This window comes from Alexandromys fortis, unplaced genomic scaffold, assembly GCF_014885135.2.
Source record: "Alexandromys fortis isolate MF-2015 unplaced genomic scaffold, M_Fortis_MF-2015_v1.1 scaffold_158, whole genome shotgun sequence".
In the NCBI taxonomy this organism is placed as follows: domain Eukaryota; kingdom Metazoa; phylum Chordata; class Mammalia; order Rodentia; family Cricetidae; genus Alexandromys; species Alexandromys fortis.
The window spans coordinates 1,178,038-1,184,757 of NW_026068039.1; the positions used below are offsets into that span (position 1 = coordinate 1,178,038).

The 6,720-nt window shown below is 45.6% G+C and overlaps 1 long non-coding RNA gene across 1 annotated transcript; it reads left to right on the forward strand.

Annotated features, from left to right (window-relative positions):
- Window positions 1-4,028: 4,028 nt before the first annotated feature.
- Window positions 4,029-6,320, forward strand: LOC126515570 (uncharacterized). Its single transcript, XR_007595872.1, has 2 exons — window positions 4,029-4,148; window positions 6,074-6,320. It is a non-coding gene; the product is annotated as an uncharacterized lncRNA (long non-coding RNA).
- Window positions 6,321-6,720: the final 400 nt, after the last annotated feature.

The following is a 6,720-nucleotide window of genomic DNA, read 5'->3' on the forward strand; positions in this document are numbered from 1 at the left end:
GCGTGGTCTGTGATAGTGTTCACTGAGCAAGCATGTCTGGGCTCAAGTTTCAGAACTACCAAATAGATAAACAGAAACAACCTAAATCTACAATAGGAAGTGATTAACTATTACTATGAACTTGCATATTGATGTATAGTATATTAATCATGTATGCTAATGTATGATGTACTAGCTAGCCCTCTAAATCAGTTGAGATAATATGTTAATTTTGTACACTGCAGTCCTACCTGACTGTGATAGACACGTTTTCAAAGTATGCTTAGAGACTTGGAAAAAAAAAACAGGGATTATCGCCAAATTACAAATTAGGCTCAACGCTTTTCTTTCCTTATAATTTCTTAGGAAAAATTACAGCTTTAGTATAATGAATTTGCAAAGAGAAGACAGCACACATCAAAATGAACCAGATTCAAAGTTTTATTTCCTTTTCTAAAACAATATATTTCAGTGTGACTGCAAAAGAAGACCATAGAGATTTACAGCAATCAAATACAACACACACTGGAGGAGCTTTGTACTGACACTGACTGTCTGTCTGTGTGGCACGTTTCATTTGTATTGTCTTTTGTTGCTTTATGCCTTTTTTTACGTTCCAAACAGGCAACAAGACATATAATAAAAACAACATCATAGATGCTAAACAAATAAACCTTAAAACACTACAGTAACACTGCAGCCCAGAATGTCTCAAATCTTTTCCTGTTGGGTCTGTGAAGTGGCTGGAAGCAGAAGTGGCAATAGGAAATGCAGTGAGAGGCAATTATGCTCCTATTAATTACTGTTATCACGGAGGAGCAATTGTAGTCTGCCGCTGAGTTCCTGTTATTCTTCTGCAAGGGTCTTTGGCAGCCTGGGCTCCGGCCTTTTGATCAGCAGATCTCAGAGTCCTGCAAACATCCCCATCCTGGAATGTGGCAGGGCCACCGGGGGTTTCTGGATGGGGCCAGGAACTTGCCACATCCTGAAGGCAGAAACTGTGAAATGGGAACAGTCACCTCTGGAGGCCTGGCCCCCTGCTCAGTGTAGAGACCTGGGCACTGTTCCTGGTGGATCACACAGCTGGAACCCAGGCAGGGAGCACAGGGAGCCGCCTACTCCAGGGGCCACTGTCACCAGAATGCAAAAGTCAGTTTGTGTGGGATTCCTGCCTGAAATCTGGTGAGAGTGAGATTTCCTCCTTCCTAACATGCTCCAAACCCAGCCAGGCCGGCCAGAGGTGGACCCTGTGTCTGTAATGGCAGACAACTGCTCCCACCACCACCACCACCAAATTAACAGCTTTATTGTCATGTAATTTACCTGACAGCATGATTATTAATGATTTCAATAGAGCTACAAACCATAAACATAATTTAATTTAAAATGTTCTCGTCACCCCCAAAGTATCCTTCCACTACTGTAGGTGTCTGTCCCTTCCATCCCCTACTTTGATTCCTTTTTCCTGTAGGCCCACAGGCAAGACTCTCTCAGAAAGAGAGAAGAAGAGAAACAGAGAAAATGTGTTTGTGGAGGGAATGTACGTGTGCGTGCGTGTGTGTGTGTGTGTGTGTGTGTGTGTGTGTGTGTACAAGCTCACATGTGACAATTCATGTGGAAGCCAGAGTCACTGGGGTCACAATCCACTTTGCTTGTTGAGTCAGAATCTCTCAGTAAACCTGAATCCTGGTGTCCCTGCTTCCCCAGAACTGAGGTGATATGTGCACACCCGCTGTGCCCCAGTTCCTTTGTTTTGGTTTTGGTTTTTCCCACGTGGGTTCTGAGGAGTTGAACTCGGGTCCTCATGCTTGCACCCCATGCCCTTTTCTAAGACTGAACTGTCTTGCTGGCCCTTGTGACTATTTTAACCATAGCTTTCGCTGTTGTCTCCGTTCCTCCCCCTTCAATCAGGTCAAATCCTGAAGCCCCTGGGTGTAGCGTCAGAAAGAGGTTGAAGGCCAGGCGACCGCCACACAATCCCACAGCTAAAAGCCACTGCACTGGGCCTGAACCCTCGACACCCTTACAAGAGACTTTTGAGCACAGTGTCCCACGAGTGATTTATTCAATTTCCCAGGGGTCATCAAAGCCCGGGGGGAGGTCAGGACCCAGAACCCATCTTTGAACACTGCTGATAGTTTGGGGGTTTTGTTGTTTGTTGGTTAGTTGGTTGATTGGTTGGTTAGTTGGTTACTTGGTTGGTTGGTTACTTGGTTGGTTGGTTAGTTGGTTGGTTGGCTGGTTGGTTTTAATGAACCTGCCCATGCTTCTACCACTGTAATCAGAGATGATGACTCAATAGCTCGGTAGGACTTTCGGTCCAGGTCACACGGAGCCAGGAGGCAGCTGTGTGGATGACAGAAATCTGAAGTGCAGTATTCAGAGTCTAGGGAAATCTTCCCAAGTTCATGGCCACGATGTCTGGAGATTCACTGAGGCAGGAAGAGTCAGTCCATCTACAGAGACACAGCCTCTGGACTGAGTTCTGGAAATGAGGAAATGTGCCCTGGTGCCCTGGCCAATACATGCAAGTTGCTCCCTTGGGGCAGACAGCTGAAAGAATAAAGGAAGCAGGAGCTATGCAGGGAGATGAGGAGAAACCTGAGGCCTGATTTCACAGCATGTCTCTAAGGACAGGACTTTAAACATTGAAAACATTTACGTTGCGTGCTCACTAGTCAGGTGGTTTTTATGAATCCAGCCGGCTCATCTTGTTTCCAGACTCATACGTTTGCAGTTAATGTCACCCAGCAAGTCCATCGTCAGCCACGCTTACGGTCTCACATCTGCCCCTCACATGTCTTCTGCTTCTGGCTTGAAATTGTCGTTCTACCAAATAATTGCGTCAAAACCGATGTTTCTGGCCTCATACAGTTATTCTAGCTTGTTGCAAGATGTTATCCCCAAACTCCAGTACCCAAGCTGTCTCGAGAACAAAACAAAAGAAGAATGTTCTGTTCATTGTTTGATTACTCTATGGTATCACCTTCCCCGGGGTGTCAGGTGCCCTTAGCTACCATCGATGCTTTCAAGCATCAAAGGAGTTACAGTAACCCAAGATGGGCACAGCAAGACAGATGTCGCATGACCCTCCCTGTCCTGTGGCATGTGGGGGTGTGGGGGTAGCCATTTTGCTTTCACAACCATCCCAGCTGAACACACAGCCACAGCTTAGAGGTTTGTGGTATCTTGCCACTTGCTATGCTAATGCCAGCCTAGGCCAACTTAGAAGCATTTGTCTGTTTCTTTTGCTACCTTCTTCATTGGCACCAACGGGTCACTCAGAGTGTGCCAGAACATTACCACCAGGGACAAAATAAAAAGCTCAGAAGAGAAAAAGAAGGGGGTGTTCACAGGCAGTTTGGAGTCGGGCACAACAGCCAGGCAGTGGTTTGTTATCTCAGTACTTGGGAGACGGAGGCAGCAGGATCGCCTCAAGTTTGAAGCCAGCTTGGGTTATAGAGTAAGACCTTTTCTCATCAAAAACAAAAGCAAGAAATGGGCCAGAACAAAACGAAGCCCTCACAGAGTAACGAACACAAGGCACACACCTACAGAGACAAAACCAGCTGCCTAAGCCTCCTGAGAAGCCTGTTTGGAGCCGGACGAAAAGAAGAAACAAGACCGCCCAGTGGGTACTCTGAGGGGCTCGCCAGCCTCACTGTTTATTAATCATGTTATTTGGTTTTGGTTTTGCCCTTCCCACCCCCAGCAGTTAAAGCTGGCCGCAAAGAGCCCTGGCAGGAATGTGGGAAGTGGTGGCATTCCTGAGCCTCAGGTGCTCATTTCACTCCCTGGCCTGCCAAGCTGCCATCTGGGTCGCTCTTAATTGCAAGCTACCGTTGTGTTCTGGAAAGCCGAGTCTCCGCCTTCGCTCCCGCTGCAGGCTCTCCAAGTCAGAGTGCTCAAGGCTGAGGCTGAGTGCCCTGCTCACACATCCATCACTGCCACCACAGGCTGAGGGAGGGTCCTGCCCTGACCGTGGCCCTTGTGATTGGTTTTCCTTAAAAAGGAAAGCAAAACAAAGTCCTAGAATAGGAGGATTCTATTAAAAACTTCACGGCTTGTTTCCCTGATGAGTCCACATCCTGTAGCAAGGGCTAGGAAGCCTCTAAGTGGCCCCAGAACATGCCGACTTCGGGGTGCTTTGCAGCTTCAGTTATGTGAAGGTGAGCCGGGCAATGCATTAAGTCACAGCAAGATGTGTGTATGGATGTGTTCTAATGTGTGTGTGTGTATGTGTGTATACTGGTGCATGTAAACCTGTATGCATATATGTGCACATGTGTATGTGTGTGCTTGCTTATTTTTGTCTGTGCATATGACCACTCCCATCAAGCAGGCCACAATGACTTAACTACAGCTCTAGGAGACCTGATGCCCTCTTCTGACCTCTGTGGGCACTGACTTATGTGCACACACCCACTCACCCACCCACACACACACACGTTCACATAATTAAAACTTAATCTTTTTTAAAAAAAGTCATAGAGCTAGATGAAAACTAGCCTAGGTCTTAGTGAAATGACAGACATCCAGCCTGGTCCCTTCCGGTTCTCGCAAAAGTCACTGTTTCAGTCCCTGTGACCTACTCATTGTGTCTACTTATCTATTCGATATTTATCCACATGGTGCTGGTGAGGAACCCAGGCCCTCTGGCATGCTACGCAAGCCCCCTGCCTCTGACACCCTGCCCCCACTTCTGTGTAGGATACAACGCATGTTGAACAAAAGTCAAGAGAAACAACGCCGATTTGATGTTTATACAGTCAAAAAGGCGATCTTAATGGTAGCAATGGCTTAGGAGTTAGACAAAATGTTTTTGTTTCTATTCTTGTTTTGTTTTCAGAGAAGAATATTTTATCGCTGATGTCATTTGGAACTGTTGATGAAAGTCATAATTAAAAATCAACGGAGCCCAGGTGGCGGCCATGCCTGTCATTCCAGTCAGGAGGCTGAGACAGGAGAACCAGGAATTCTAGGCCAGCCTGGGTTACACGGGGAAACCCTGGCTTGGGTTGTACTTTGTTTTCATTTTGGTTGTTTGCCTGCTTGCTCATTCATTTGTTTAGAAGGTATCAGGCGTAGCGGGGCAGTTTTGTGCCTGTAGCCCCGTGGTTAGGGAAGCAGAGGCAGGAGGGTTGTGAGTTAAAATCAAGCTGGGTTAGACTACACGAGACTGTCTCAAAAAGAAATTAAGATATTAAGGAAATACATTTTTAAAAAGATCAATTTTTAAGATGACAATGGATTTTTATTCAGTTCTTCAGTGAAAAGTCTACACAGCAACCATTCACCTTAGGGTCTATATAAGGTCATCCCCAGCCTATGCACTGGCGCTTGTCTCAGGAGAAAAGCTGACCCCCGTTTCTTCTTGTTGTTGCTTTGGTGTTTTGTTACGTTTTGTTTTCTTTGGTTTTGTTTTGTTTCAGAGCAGGCTATCACTATGTGACCCAGGCTGGCCTAGAACTCACTATGTGGACTAGACTGTCCTCAAACTCACAGACATCTACCTGCCTCTGCCTGCCTAGTGCCAGGAATAAAGGTGGGTGCCACCAGGCCTGGGTAATAACATATTTTAAATTGATAATTTTTCCTCTGTCTTTTCAACCTAGGCATCTAATTTTTCTAAATAGCACATTAGTTAAAACTCTCAGGGAAGGCTGGGCGATGGTGGCGCACGCCTTTAATCCCAGCACTCGGGAGGCAGAGGCAGGTGGATCTCTGTGAGTTTGAGACCAGCCTGGTCTACAGAGCTAGTGCCAGGACAGGCTCCAAATCCACAGAGAAACCCTGTCTCGAAAAACCAAAAATAAAAAATAAAAAAACTTCCTCAGGGAAGTTTGAGGACTGAACACAAGGGCCTGGTTTGCATGGGACACCCTCCATTAAGAATTATATCAACAGTTGGTTAATCATTCAAACAACATTAGCAGCTGCTTTTGTTTGAATATAGTCCATTACATAAATAAAGAAGCCCTTACTCCCCATTTGTCAGATTAATTAATCAAAACTATATATCTGCTTTTGGTTTTTAATCATTTTTAAAAATTTGTATATGTGTATGCGTGTTTGTATGTACACATGCATTCAGGTGCCCAAAGAAGCCAGAAGACTGCATTTGCTTCCCTAGAACTGGAATTCCAGGCACTTGGGAACTTCCCAGTGTGAAGGCTAATCATGGGTCCTCCGAATACAAAGCTACCTTCTTAACCCCTGAGCCATCTCTCCAGCCTTGCCAAAATCGGACTTCTGTGGAATTACTTTTGATATCTGTTAATGTCATTCTTTTTGTTTTGACTTATTGTGATTTAAAAATCAGTAATCAAGGATGAAAACAATTTGAGATCCTGTTTGTTTGTTTGAGACAGAACTTCACGCAGCCTGGGCTCGTCTTGAACTTTATGTAGCAGAAGATAAACTTGATCCTCTGAACGCTGGGATCACAGGATGCGGCACTGCCACACTTGCAGGATTTGGTTGGTTGGTGCGTGTACATCGGGCCGGGTTTGCGTTTCCGGTTCTGTCAGCTCTACAAAGTACTTTGTAACATGAGGGCCTGTTTGTTGGGGTTTCTGTCCTGCCCAGTTCCCACAGCCGGTAAATCCCAAAGAAAAATCACACAGAGTTCTACATAAGTTATAAACTGATTGGCCCATTAGCTCAGGCTTTGTATTAGCTCTTATATCTAATATTAGCCCATTATTCTTATCTATGTTAGCCATGTGGCTCAGTACCTTT